Raw genomic sequence first — 14209 nt, forward strand, 5'->3', positions numbered from 1 at the left:
ATCCTTACTAAAACTCCAATAATGTAACACAAGGTGTAAAAAAAATACCTAAAATATTTTTTACTCGGCGGCCGGATCACGGCGTTCGGAAGGGTAGGAAATATTTAGTTTCTTTCATTTCAGTTATTAACTTCAGATAGCTTCAACGAAGGATTTTTCGGAGCTGTTCTCGGAAACCAAAAGCTGGAGATCATCATGAGATGATGTTTGCATTAAAAATTTGATCGAAAGCTCTAAACGCTAATACGCTTTTAAAACTATATTCATTATTAGGTGTTATATAATAAACTAGCCGTACTCGCATTTAAAATTAACATTATTATTTATTGTCATTATTATTAGAGAGTCCAACACTCATATAAATATTAGCCTATCCATTAGGTACATGTATTTTCTACATGTATACCAAATTTCAAGTCAATGGGATGCACGGTTCAGTAGTTATAAAGGAACATCCGTAAAAACCACTGTAGATTTATATATTAGTATAGAAGTATAGATATACATCTGCACCATCTCGCAGTATAACCCCATTGAGCTTAGTTGGTAGCTTCAGGCTTAAGAGCGGCAAGCTTATTAATTAAACTTATTAATTATTATAGCATTGATCTCGTCCACCCATCTAAGCTCGAATAAAAAAAAAAAGCTATGCTCCTGGCGTCGCTGATGCGTTGACTTATCGATGATCATTCACCATGATCTTATGCTGATAGCCTTGAGAGGCTATATCAGCTTTTCCTTGACGTGTAGGTGAGCTCGCGGGGCTCAAAAACCGGGTGTGTTGCTAACACTGGCCCTAGCAAGAGCAGTGCTTCGCAGAATCTACCACCGGATCGGAAACGCGACCCACTGAGAAGAACCGGCGAGAAACTCAGTGGGCTGTGTTTATGTGTTAATTCGCTCGTCGAGCCCTTCGTCGCAAGCGACGGGTTCGACGAGGAGCACCGTTAATGGATCGGGAGGATCCATAATGACGTGTAGCCACCATGATCATGATCACCTATACGTATTTGCCTCTGCCTTCGATCTCAACAAAAACGGCTCTTAGCTTATCTTAAGAGAAGCCCACTCCGTTCACGAATTCGTCGAAGAATGAGCTTCTTATGTACTTATTTGTACATTGTTTTACGATAATTTACAAATAGCGCACCAATTATCCTTCATAAACGACAAAGCCTTTTACAAAACCTTGTTTGAACGTTCTAAAAACATTTCGATTGAAAAGATACGGTTCGCAAATGCGTTTTGATCACAAACACATTTTCCTGGCATAAAATGGAAACTTTTTTGTTGCCATTTTTCTACTCTCGTCCCTTCTCACGCGTGCTGAACGTATTCTGAGTCCGCACGACTTTGTATATCGAGATTGGAGGCTTAGTAGACCTTAGATACACGATCGGAGTTAATGTCGAAATTCAGGATTTTGATTATGAGCGTCTGGACGTACTTGTCTTGACAGGGAGAGGAATTAAAAAAAATTGCCATAGTCAGTTTAATGATGCGATGGCAATATTGGATCTGTGGTGGCATAGAATAGCACAACTCTTCCCGTGAGTGTATTTGGGAGAGGCGACTAAGAGATTTATCAGAGAATATGCAGTGTACAAGCCCGCACGGGTAGGTAACGCTATCCGCTCTATCTATACCACAGAGCCTTGTAAGCTGTGATAGATAGCTTTGGGCTCCAGCGTCGACATTGAGATCTCTCTCATGCATACAAGTAAAAACATAAAAGATTATTTATGGTATATATTCGTATAAATAAATGCCTCGAATTTTTTACATCAATTTTTTTTACATTAATCACGTTTTTATAATTTACAACCAAGGAACGAATAGTTGTTTTTTTTTGTGGGTTAAGTTGCCATTTGTCTAAGTTTTTTTTGGTTTGTCACATTTATCACATTTAATTTTGTTGTTTTGCGGAAAACCCGAGAATGATTGAAATTTTTTTGGTGGATTAATATTTTGTCAGTCCGATTATTAGTTTTTGTCTTTTTAAGACTTTAGGAGGACGAGGTCACGGCCTAAAGCCTCAACGCGAGTGCCAACGTGAGATATCAGATTCAAATGCCAATTATTGAAAGTTATTTCACGGTAGAAATGGGTAGGAGGATAGGGTGTAGCTGTGAGAGACAAAATATGCTTATCATTTTGAATAGTAGTTAAATTTCGAATTTACCACCTCAAGTGATGAAAAAGCAGACAGCGCTGATTTATGTAGGTTTCTCAAACCACCTCCGCCATAATTCCGTTTTCATTACATTGAGTGCTAAACCCCGTAATGAAATTCAATTTATCGATCAACATTTAAAAAATTCAAGAATTACTTAATTAATCATTGCTTTTAATTATTTATATACAATAGGTTTCCACAAAGATTTGCTTTAAAAGGCTTCACAGCCAAATTATCAATTATTACTTGTCGAAATTTGAATTGTTTAAAATTATTTGAAAAGTATTACGGCTTGAATATTATTTTAGGTTTGGGCATTTTAAGTTCAAGGAATTCAAAATAGTATTTAAAAAAAAAAACATTTTAATAATACGAAATGCGTGGCGGAGTCGATTTTTAAAATCATGTTTGTTATTGTAGGTCAGTGCGTGACATATATCCGGTAGGAAATAGGAAGCGGACCGAACATAAATCAGGTTTTCCACCTTCTGTCAAGGTCACGTCCGCTTGTCAAAGAAATTGTACTCACAGAACTCAAATTCACACTCACAATTCGTACACAAATCTCGATTGAAACATAAAAAAAATATTTTAAATTTCGCGCCAATTTTACGAAAACATGACAGACAGAAAAAAAAACAAAAAACAAAAATTGAATTGACGTTCGTTCGATTTTCAAAAACACTTACTAGGCGCGAAGTTTGACGTTAGACGTGTCTGATGTTACAGCGCGAAACGAAAAAAATAAATATTTGTTACGAATAAAACGGAATGGCCGTTGACTCTATGGCCTGTCTTATGGCTGACTGAGTGTTGTGTCGAGCAACAGATGATATTTGTATGGTTGAAAGGTGGGCTCGCACTGCGCTTGTGTGAAAACCGGGAAATCGATACTACGTCATGCTTTGTCGTCATGGCTGTAATTATAAAGAAAGATATTCACGGACGAACTTGTTGGCGTTTTGTTATACGCTATACGGACAACTCATAAACAATGTTTTGTCTTATTTTTACTAAGATATCGCTATTTCATCTATACAAATAAATAAAACTGAAGTGTCTGTTTGTAATATTAAAATAGCCGCTCTTTACTACATGCATATAAATGTATATACTGTACATATACCAAAATAACGTTCAACTTTTGTGTGTCTGTTTGCTTGCTCCCACTAATCTTTGAAACGGCTGGAACGACTATAACGGGACTTTCACTGTCAGACAGCTTATGTATTATGGAGCAACTTAGGCTACTTCTATTTTAGAGAAAATATAAAATTATTATAAAATACAGATATGTTTTGTTAAATTCCACGTGAACGAAGTCGCGGGCACAGCTAGTCTAGAATAAAAATTAAGTCTGAAAAGGAGAGATCAAGTACTTCTTCGCAATAACCATGTATGCTATGAGTTTTAAATCTGTTTTTATGTAAAACCCAATTTAAATGAAGTTCACAGGTGCAAAGGTAAATTGTCTCTTAATTTCTTTGTGACAAAGGCGAGGTTTGCTAAGCTGCAGCTTAAGAGGTTCAGCCAAATCGTAACCGTCACTCGCCATGCTAAGAGCTAGCTGCCTATAGACACTTATTTTCGGATTTCAGAAAGAAAAATGATTGGGTACCCACTCTTGCTTGCGTCCGTTGCAATTGCCTGGACTAAGCTTCCGAAAAAGGCTGGTATTGCGGTAAGGTTAAGTTCAAGAATGGACTTTAGGAACTAGAAATCGCTTAGCTTTGAATCATGCGTATCAGCGAAAGCTAGTGTTTTTAAATTCCGTTACACAATACGCATTTAATGAGTATTTAAAAAAAAGAGAATCAGTTTTCTCCCAACATCAGACTCAGAGCATATCTTCATACAAATCGGGTTATGAATGCTCGGTTTTATAATCTGATCATAAGGCTTTTAAATGTATCTTGGTTCAAGCTAATTTCGATCTTACGTTGTTGTTATATGGTTCGCTATTTTAAGAACACAATTTAGATTTATTTTTAAACTTTATCATTCATTTCCGAGTCCTGTTATTCAAATTGACGCCGATTTTTGTTGAATTTTTGGAAATATTTACAATTAAGATTTAACAGAAGGAAAAGGTTTTTTTAGGGGTTTTTCTGTACTCTGACGTTATTAGATGTATTTTTAATATAGGAAAAAGAAACCAGATTGAATTAATAATCAGGAATGTTTTTACACGATTGTTACTTACCTACTGTATTTACTTAATTATTGATTATATTATTATTATATTATATATAGGTATTATTATATGCGCACAATAAATCTTGCCTTCAGTAATTTCAGTATAATAGTCAGAGGCCAATGTCGTACCACACATTTAAAAAAATGAATACAAAAAACCTTATTAGACTTACAACTCATGTCTCAAGGTGGACGGCGGCATTTACCTTGCTCATGTCCATGGGCTACGGCAACCGTTTAACACGGAATGCGACATTAACTCGTTCACTTATCTATCTAAGCAAAAAAATTCCACGATCAGCGCTTGACATAGTTATTGCCATGACAATGGTGTTCGCTAAAACACATCACAGTGGTCACAAAGCTGTCAGCAAAACGGGAATAAGCCCGGATGACGTGCAACAAACAAACAAACTAAAACAATTGTAACAGGTAAATTTGTTTGTAATGTTGACACAAAATGTTAATTATAAAAACATTTTTAAGTCGCCGTACCGAGTAATGCGACTGCAATATTCTTTTGTTAATAGCTAAAATGGTTGTTGAGTTAATTTAAAGTGTTTTTTATGACTTAAACATTATAAATATCTTGACTGGAGGAGGGTTGTTAAGGATACACAACAATGGAAGATGTCACAGGAGGCTTATGCCAATAGGTTTATGCCACACTGAATTCATATATTGTGTAATATACAAAAAAAATCAAGTCAACAGTCTTAAAACAGTTCAAGACAAAGGGCTGGTTGATTGATTAAATGAATATAAATATATTTTTACGTACAATGAACATCTGGTGGAATTTATTATATGGCGTAAACGCCAAGTAAGTCCGCACGGGTATATTATAATATTATTGGACGTAATTTTTTTCATTTATGGCTTAGATGTGTGGACGAGTTCACAGCCCACCTGGTGTTAAGTGGTTACGGGAGCCCTTAGACATCTACAACGTAAATGCGCCATCCACCTAGAGATATCAGTTCTAAAGTATCAGTATAGTTACAACGGCTGTCCCACCCTTCAAACCGAAATGTATCACTGCTTCACGGCGGAAATAGGCAGGGCGGTGGTACCTACCCATGCGGACTCACAAGAGGTCATACCACCAGTAGAGTTTTATTTATTAATTTAAGTCATCTATCCAAGGTCAATAAAAAGAAATGTGGTTTATTTTTGTCCAATGTATGTATGTAATGTAATGTTTTTAACAAATTTTTAGCAAATACTCTCAGATTGAGCCCTGTGAGTTCACCTACCCGTCCGGGCGTAGCTGGAATGGCCTCTTGGGCTACTAGCAAATAGGTAGTGAAACAAAGTAACGAAAATAAAAAAAACCACGTGTGACACTCGGGGACTGCCGCGGTAACGCTATTACATAGAATTTTTCATCAACTTATGCAATTATAATTAAATAATGGTAATTTAATATTAAAACAATTCTAAAATCAGACCACGCTGTATTTATAAACATTAACTGTCCCGTTCACATTCATAAGCTAGACCGTGCGAGAGAGAGAGACGGGCAGACTTTTCATGATGCGCATGCAGAGCGACGTCACGACGCGCGCTTATTCACAAACACTACATAAGGGCAACGTGTGATTGAACGTGAGCTACATGGTAGGCGGAGTGGGGGTGCTACGTTTATTTTCGTTACGGAATTTCTTGATTCGGTCGTCACTCAAAGCCCTACCGCGGGAACAAATATATTTAAAAAAAAGAACTGCGACTCGTACATTTACGTTGTTGAGGTCTATGGGCTCCGGTAACTATTTAACACAAGGTGGCGGAGAGATTTAGCGGCTAAGCAAAAAATAATAATTATATAATTATTTTTTAAAACGTTGCCTTTTTGTTCGGAATTCTCATTTAAGCTACGGGTTTTTAGTTTGCAGTTGTACTTAGCAAACGGCGCGGGGGATTTTCACAATCATATTCATGAATGTTTCCTTACCTTAAGTGAGGAATTAAGCCGCGTGACTAATAAACGCTCAAAGATTGCTGATACCCATGAGCTACGGTGATCACTTACAGTCAGGTAGTCCAATCATTTACCGACAAAGGAACAAGAAGTTCTAGGATGAGTGGGCGTGTTCATTGATACTTACAGTGCTCAAAATAAAGCGCATTTTGTAATTTTATTGAATTACTAGCGGCCCGCCCCGGCTTCGCTTGGGAAGTACGCGCACGCGCACGCGCACGCTATGTAAAGAATTTTAGGTAATTTTGTTCTACATTGGATTACATTATTGGAGTTTCAGTGAGGATCCCTATTTTTTTTGAAAATATAATAAATATAGCCTATTTTACCCGGGGATAGCGTAGCTTTCCAAAGGTGAAAGATTTTTTTAAATTGGTTCAGTGGTTTCGGAGCCTATTCAATACAAACAAACAAACAAATCTTTCCTCTTTATAATATTAGTATAGAAAACGTGGTTCTAAGTATTTAAATAGTTTATAAGGGAAAAAAATATACGCCCTATAATTGTATCGCAATAAACATATTATTATTACACTATATACGAGTATATCAATAATTTAAATGCAAAAAAGTCCCTTAAATAACTAAAATGCTACTGTAATGTTGGAGGATATAGATATTCTATAAATAAATAATAGTTTAAAAAAACTAACAAAATACGCTTTTATAGAAAATCCAACTAAAAAATAGAAAATAAATTTTTAGTTTTTTTTTAAACTATTATATATTTTAAACTTTTTAGTTGAATTAAAAAATTTTAATTTTTTTTAATGTTGAATTGTCATCTGTCCTTAATAGTATATCAAATTTCCAATTAATCCGACGTTTTGAAGGGGGTTAAAATCATGTTCAAAGATTCCGTTACATACATACGTCTGAAACACGTCCTTACGGATCCATCAGATCCAATAACCTTTGCATTAGACGCCTTCAGCTCTAACACTATGAGCAGGCTTAGGGACCGCGGTAACCGTACTCCTCGAACTCGACAAAGAGTTCGCCGTGCAACCTAACCCATGAATCAGCTCGCTGAGTTTCTCGCCGGATCTTCTCAGCGGGTCGCGATTCCGATCCGGTAGTAGATTCATTCGCGAAGCAGCTACTCTTGAGCTGTAGGTCTCCTTCGGAGTCGCTCGGGTAGCTGTTAGCAAATCCCACCTCTCCTGGCTGAGCCTTTGCTCGCCCACATGTCCTGGTGAAACTGGAAAGGCCTCCGGGCCACCAGTAATCTTTCAATCATAAAAAAAAAAAAAAAAAAAAACTGAAGCTAATAAAATCGTATTTAAAAAAGTAGCATTTTAAAATCTTTTTTAAGAGAGATCTCACTTAGAGTTAGAAGAAGGGATTGGAAGATTTATAGCAGACGTTTAGGAGGGTAGCTTGTTCATTATTTTTTCTGAATACCTTCTTAAGCAATGGTCTCAATATGTTGGACTCATAACAGCTAACAAACAATTTTAACATTGAGGAAACAGTTAAATTTTAATATAACCAATCTTATCTATATATTCATACGTGAAGCAAAAACTTTGTATCCCTTTTTACGAAAATTGTGCGGACGGAGGAGTATGAAATTTCCCACACTTATAGAGAATATAGAGAAGGAGTGCACAATGCTAATTTTTTTTTAAAACAATGCATAAAAGATACATTAAATCAATAAAGAAAACATTACAAACATTACCACTTTTCTTATTGCATAAAGTTTATAGTCAAATTGAGTCAAATAGGTTAAATATTGTTTGTCTTTGTTAATATTTGTCTAAAGCGTAGTCTTGGCGAAATCTGTGATTATAGAAGTACAATAAATAGTCTTTGACAATAGAACCATACTAATGTTCAAACTTATAATTTCAATTAATTATAGTCGAATTTCGACAACTGCGGGACCATTAGTTTAACTAAATAGCTAATATTATATATTTTATGTGTCGGCGCGCGCCAAGGATGGCTAAGCGGTAGTTTCCGTCATCACTCGTATTTGGTTAATCTCAGTTTATAAAAAGTCAATAAAACCTTTTGAATAATAATTATTGAAACTCAACACACACAACTTTCACAATGACAGGGTAAACCGACAGTTTCGTTCCACATACCGACAGACCGACTGACTGACTGACTGCCAGAGACTCACTGACTGAGACGGACGGACCGTCCGATACGGACTGAATGACTGTCTGACACGGAACGCCACGACTCTGTTCACCTACCGCCATTTTATACTGTGGCGTTACGGAGTCTACCCTACATTTTGTGATATTTATCAAAACAACATTTCATTATTTAAAATAATACTCAAAACAACGTCTTAATATTACTAAAAGTCGTTAACCACGACATATGTTTATTGCGTAAGATATTATTAGGTTTTCTGCCGCTCAAGTATCCAATCTCAATAAACCGCGGCGAGGAAAATCTACAAGATCGTCTTACGAACGTGTAATATTATATGTTGTGAATGGAAATCGTAAGTAATATCCGAGCTACATATTATTATGTATTATTTTGATCGAATTTTACCACGTGTTTGTTGTGTGACCACATTATCTGAGGCAATTACGTTTTGCTCTGCTGTGAATACATAAATATAATTATAATTATAATATAATTATTATATTATTAAATCTATATATTAATACGTGAAGCAAAAACTTTGTTCCTTTTTTTACGAAAATTGCGCGGACAGAGGAGTACGAAATTTTCCACACTTATAGAGAGTATAGAGAAGGAGTGCACAATGCTAATATTTTTTAAAATAATGCATAAAAGATACATTAAATCAATAAAGAAAACATTACACACCCTACCATAGATTTGACACACACACGCATGCATAGGTACTATTTGTTTAGTCAAACTTTTCTTATTGCTTATAGTCTGTAGTCAAATTGAGAATAGATTAAATATTGTTTGGCTTTATTAATATTTGTCTAATGTGTAGTCTTTGCGAAATCTGTGATTATAGAAGTATAAATAGTCTTTGACGATAGAATCATAATAGTGTACAAACTTATAATTTTAATTAATTATAGTCGAATTTCGACTTGGACCACTAGTTCAAAGTAAGCCGTGTTAAAATTGTATGATTTTAATTTGAAGTCGTCGTGGCCTAAAGGATAAGACGTCCGGTGTAATCCTATTTAGCGGTGCAACGGTGTTCGAATCTCGCAGACGGGTACCAATTTTTCTAATGAAAAAAGTACTTAACAAATGTTCACGATTTACTTCCACGGTGAAGGAATAACATCGTGTAATAAAAATTAAACCCGTAAAATTATTATATGCCGTATTACTGGTGGTAGGACGTCTTGTGAGTCCGCGCGGGTAGGTACCACCACCCTGCCTATTTCTGCCGTGAAGCAGTAAAGCGTTTCTCTCGTCCACCCATCTAAGAAATAATTTTAAAAAGGACTAAAGGCTTTAAATGTTGTTTTCTTGTTATATCACAGAAAGCGCAATTATGTATTTTATTGTTTATTCATTCTGAAGTAGGTATTGTAAATCATTATAAAATAACATTTAAAGCCTTTAATCTCTTTTAACATTAATATTTTAAACAATATTATTAAACTATACAAAAGTGAACTCTATTGTCACTCAATGACAGACAGGTGAGTGATTCCGTCCGTCAAAATCTTTCTTTAAAACTAAAGAGTTTTTAAAGGTTTTAAATGATAAAAGTTTTTCTTCACACATATAAAACTATTCTCGACTTAATCCGGTATAGAATTCCCGATCTTTTAAAGAACTCTCCAAGCACTTGTATTATTTGTTGAGCCGTTTTGTGCTTTCGATTATACAGTATCGGAATTGGAATGACGTTTATGTAAGGCTTATTATTGACCTTGGTGTTGATGTCTTAAATTCACATTGACAGATTAGAGGTCGCGGTGAATAAATCAGTGGACCGAACGCACACAACTGGTTCCTTAATCAGAATAAAATGTAATTAACATAGTAGTGATCTTTTTTTATTGCTTTGATAGGTGGACGAGCTTACAGCCCGCCTGGTGTTAAATGGTTACTGGTTACCACCCACTTTGAGATATAATTTGTAAGGTCTCAGTATAGTTACAACGGCTACCCCACCCGTCAAACCGAAACGCATTACTGTTTCACGGAAGAAATAGGCAGGGTGGTGGTATTTACCCGCGCGGACTCACAAGAGATCCTGCCACCAGCAAAATGAATTGTAGTGGCTGTCATATCCTTCAAACTGGAAACCCTGATGGCTTCTCAGTGCAACTACACTGAAAATTAGTGGCAACCCTAGTGCAGGCTTAGGCAACGAAAAACGCCTTATTTTATTATACCATTCGACCGACGAAAAACCAAAAAAATACGCTTTTATAGAAAATCGAACTAAAATATAGAAAACAAAATTTTAATAAATTAGAATTAAAAATAGTGTAAGAAAAAATGATTTTATTGTAAAAAAAGCGTGTGGTGGGGTGGGGTAAATATTGAATTGTCATCGGTCCTTAATAAGTATGCCAAATTTCGAGTTAATCCGACGTTTTGAAGGGGGTCAAAATCATGTTCAAAGATTCCGTTACATACTAACATACATACGTCTGAAGCTAATAAAAGCGTATTAAAATGATGCAAAAACTTTTGATCTCTTCGAACCCTTACTACGATCCTGTTTGAATGCGAGTAAGATTCTCAACAAACAGTCTATTTGAGAGAGCTGTCGACTTATTGGCGACGCACGGTCCCAGCATAATCACGACCCAAACTCGAAAAGAGTCGAATAGAGAATACGTATATTTCAGCATATTTCCTAATTAAGAATTATTTTGATTTAATTATCTTTGTATTTATATACGTAATTACATTGTTTGTATATTATTTATACACTAGCGACCCGCCCTAGCGTCGCTTCGGAAACTGTAATTTATTATTGTTTTCTCCACTATTTAATGGATGTTATTGTACATATAATCCTTCCTTTTCAATCACTCTATCTATTAATAAAACCGCATCAAAATCTGTTGTGTAGTTTTAAAGATTTAAGCATACATAGGGATATAGGGACAGAGAAAGCGACTTTGTTTTATACTATGTAGTGAATAATACATAATATATATTTTGTAATTAAGTATATATATTTTTATTATGTGCTTAGATTACGCTAACCCCTCAAATACATGCGTCCAATTAATTTTGTTTTTCTTTAGGTGATCAATCATTTAAAATAATAATTACGGTATTTGCGAGATTTGTAAGTAAACAAAGAGAACAATTATTGTCAATTATTATAAGATTTATTTTTAAAAAGGTCGCTGGTCACGGAACCTCTGCTATTTATAAATTTGTCTACAACGAAATAATTAGTTAAGGCGCCGTCAGTAAAAAATTATGTATTTTAATTGCAATGAAGAAAAAGTTTCGATACAAATCATAAAAATAAATACAGTAAAATTTCATAACCCATTGCTTTTAATTAAAAAAAAAAAAAGATATACATTTTTTTAAATTGCGGCCCAATGCGACGTCCTTTTGATCCACAGACACAACCCACTGAGTATCTCGCCCGAACCTTCTCAGTGGGTCGCGATTCCGGTCCGGTGATAGAGTCAGCGAAGCACTGCTCTTGTTAGGGCAGATGTTGGCAAACTCTTTTAAGGTGAGCTCGTGAGCTCACTTACCAGTCCCACGAAACCAGAATACTCCTTCGATGGTATCGGCGCTTAGATAAGAAAAAAAAAGGTACTCTGAATCTATACTTAATGTTTAAGCTGAAGAGTTTGTTTGTTTGAACGCGCTAATCTCAGGAAGTACTGGTCCGATTTGAAAAATTCTTTCATTGTTAGATAGCACATTTATCGAAGAAGGCTATAAGCTATATAACATCACGCTAAGACTAAGACAAGCGGAGCACCAATAAAGAATATTTCAAAATCGGGTTGTTTCCCTTTTGAGAGCTTCCGTTGAGTGCGCTGCAGAAACCTTTAAGATTGCGCTAAAATAATGTATGACAGAATTGTTCTCCTATATAAAATAAAAAAAAAGTCCGCGACAGCATACTATGTCTATATGTTAAGGTTGGCTCACTATAACGTTTTTTATGCTAACCAAATTTGTTCTAAAATAAAGCATTCTTTGTGAACTATTCCACGCGGACAAAGTCGCGGGCAAAAGCTAGTCTTTTATAAACAATCGTTTTTCATAGATGCAACCAATAAATACTCCGTGGTGGCTTATAGCTGCGGTAGCTAATATAAGATGTTATACAATTGACCACATTTTTCATGGTCACTCATCTATGTACCTACCTACTCAATAAAAGAACCACAATTTTAATATCGCCATCATGTGCTTTACATGATCAATACGGATACGGATAACTGCATGCCGAATTCAATTTTTTCCCCCTACTTATTCACTGGTAGCCAGCTATTCTAGCTACGCTCGGATGGGTAGGTGAGCTCACGGGCTCAATCGTAGAGAATTTGCTAACACTAGCCCTAGCAAGAGCAGTGCTTCGCTGAATCTACCACCGGATAGGAATCGCGACCCACCGAAAAGATCCGGCGAGAGACTCAGCGGGCTGTAAGGACCACATATGTCCCTATAGCAACTAATAATTATATGTATGTGTTAGCGGTAATTATATTGCAATAATACTACGTCTTAAAATTACATTGATCGCGGAACGGATGGCCGTTGGGGCCAGAAGGTTCTTGAGTGGCGACCGCGTTCTGGAAGACGTAGCGTGGGTAGGCCTCCCACAAGGTGGGCCGACGACCTATTGAGGTTCGCGGGGATCCGCTGGATGCAGGTAGTGCAGGACCGGCCTTTGTGGCGAGGCTTGGAAGAGGCCTATGTCCAGCAGTGGACGTCCATGGGCTGATAGAATAGAATAGATGCTACGCCAGTCTCGGGATTGCCGGGCTGTCGATAGCACGTTAGGTTGTAATCCCAATATACGTTAGTCACTTAACTAAACACGTGTCTTATTAATCCTTGCCCGATATAGAGACTCAACAGGGCTAAAACCCATTTCAAATCGCTATAAGACCGCGTCTTAAGTTTCTATTCGAAGCCGCGACTGTCGGGATAATTATCGTAACTTATTATAAGACGCCTTGAAGTTAACTAGAGCGTGTCATGGTTAAGTTTAACTGACCATAAAGTGACTAGTTAAGAATCTTTGTAACGATATTCCAGTGAGATCGAGAGGTTTCGGGGTATGATCGAGTTTAGGATGGCTTGATGTTAGATGTTACGGAAGCCCATAGATGAAGGTGAGACTGCTTCGTGAGATAAATAGATGTTGGTGCCTGCCAATCACAGAAGACTTTACTGGTGGTAGGACGTCTTGTGAGTCCGCACGGGTAGGTACCACCACCCTGCCTATTTCTGCCGTGAAGCAGTAATGCGTTTCGGTTTCAAGGACGGGGTAGCCGTTGTAACTATACTGAGACCTTAGAACTTATATCTCAAGGTGGGTGGCGCATTTACGTTGTAGATGTTTATGGGCGCCAGTAACCACTTAACACCAAATGGGCTGTGAGCTCGTCCACCTATCTAAGTAACAAAAAAACATTGTACAGAAAACACAACTATAGGTTATCCACTTTTAGAACATTCTATATCATTCTGTATATTTAAACTTATCTTGAAAATTTCGTTAGCGCGATTCAGGTGTTTGTCAATAGTACATTGTGCACCAAGGGAGAAATGGAGAAAACACCCTGAAGAAAATGTCCAACTTTTCTCCCTAGGTGCACATACTATTTTTTCTCCTACCAGGCCGAAAGTTCGTGGAGTATCGAGCCGGGATCCAGGGGCGAAGCCCTGGCCAGGGGTAGGGGGGGCTTACTCGTAAAAAAACAATTTAACTGTTTTTT

The 14209-nt window shown here is 36.6% G+C and overlaps 1 protein-coding gene across 2 annotated transcripts in view; it reads right to left on the reverse strand.

Annotated features, from left to right (window-relative positions):
• LOC100270770 (GTP cyclohydrolase I) overlaps window positions 1–14209 on the reverse strand; it is a 51651-nt gene that overhangs the window by 26262 nt on the left and 11180 nt on the right. Inside the window, exon 1 of one of the 2 annotated variants that reach the window (NM_001145325.1) lies at window positions 2866–2988. The gene's annotated coding sequence lies outside the window, so the exon portion shown is untranslated. 2 annotated transcript variants of the gene reach the window in all.

The sequence above is a fragment of the Bombyx mori genome, chromosome 24, assembly GCF_030269925.1.
Source record: "Bombyx mori chromosome 24, ASM3026992v2".
Classification (NCBI taxonomy): domain Eukaryota; kingdom Metazoa; phylum Arthropoda; class Insecta; order Lepidoptera; family Bombycidae; genus Bombyx; species Bombyx mori.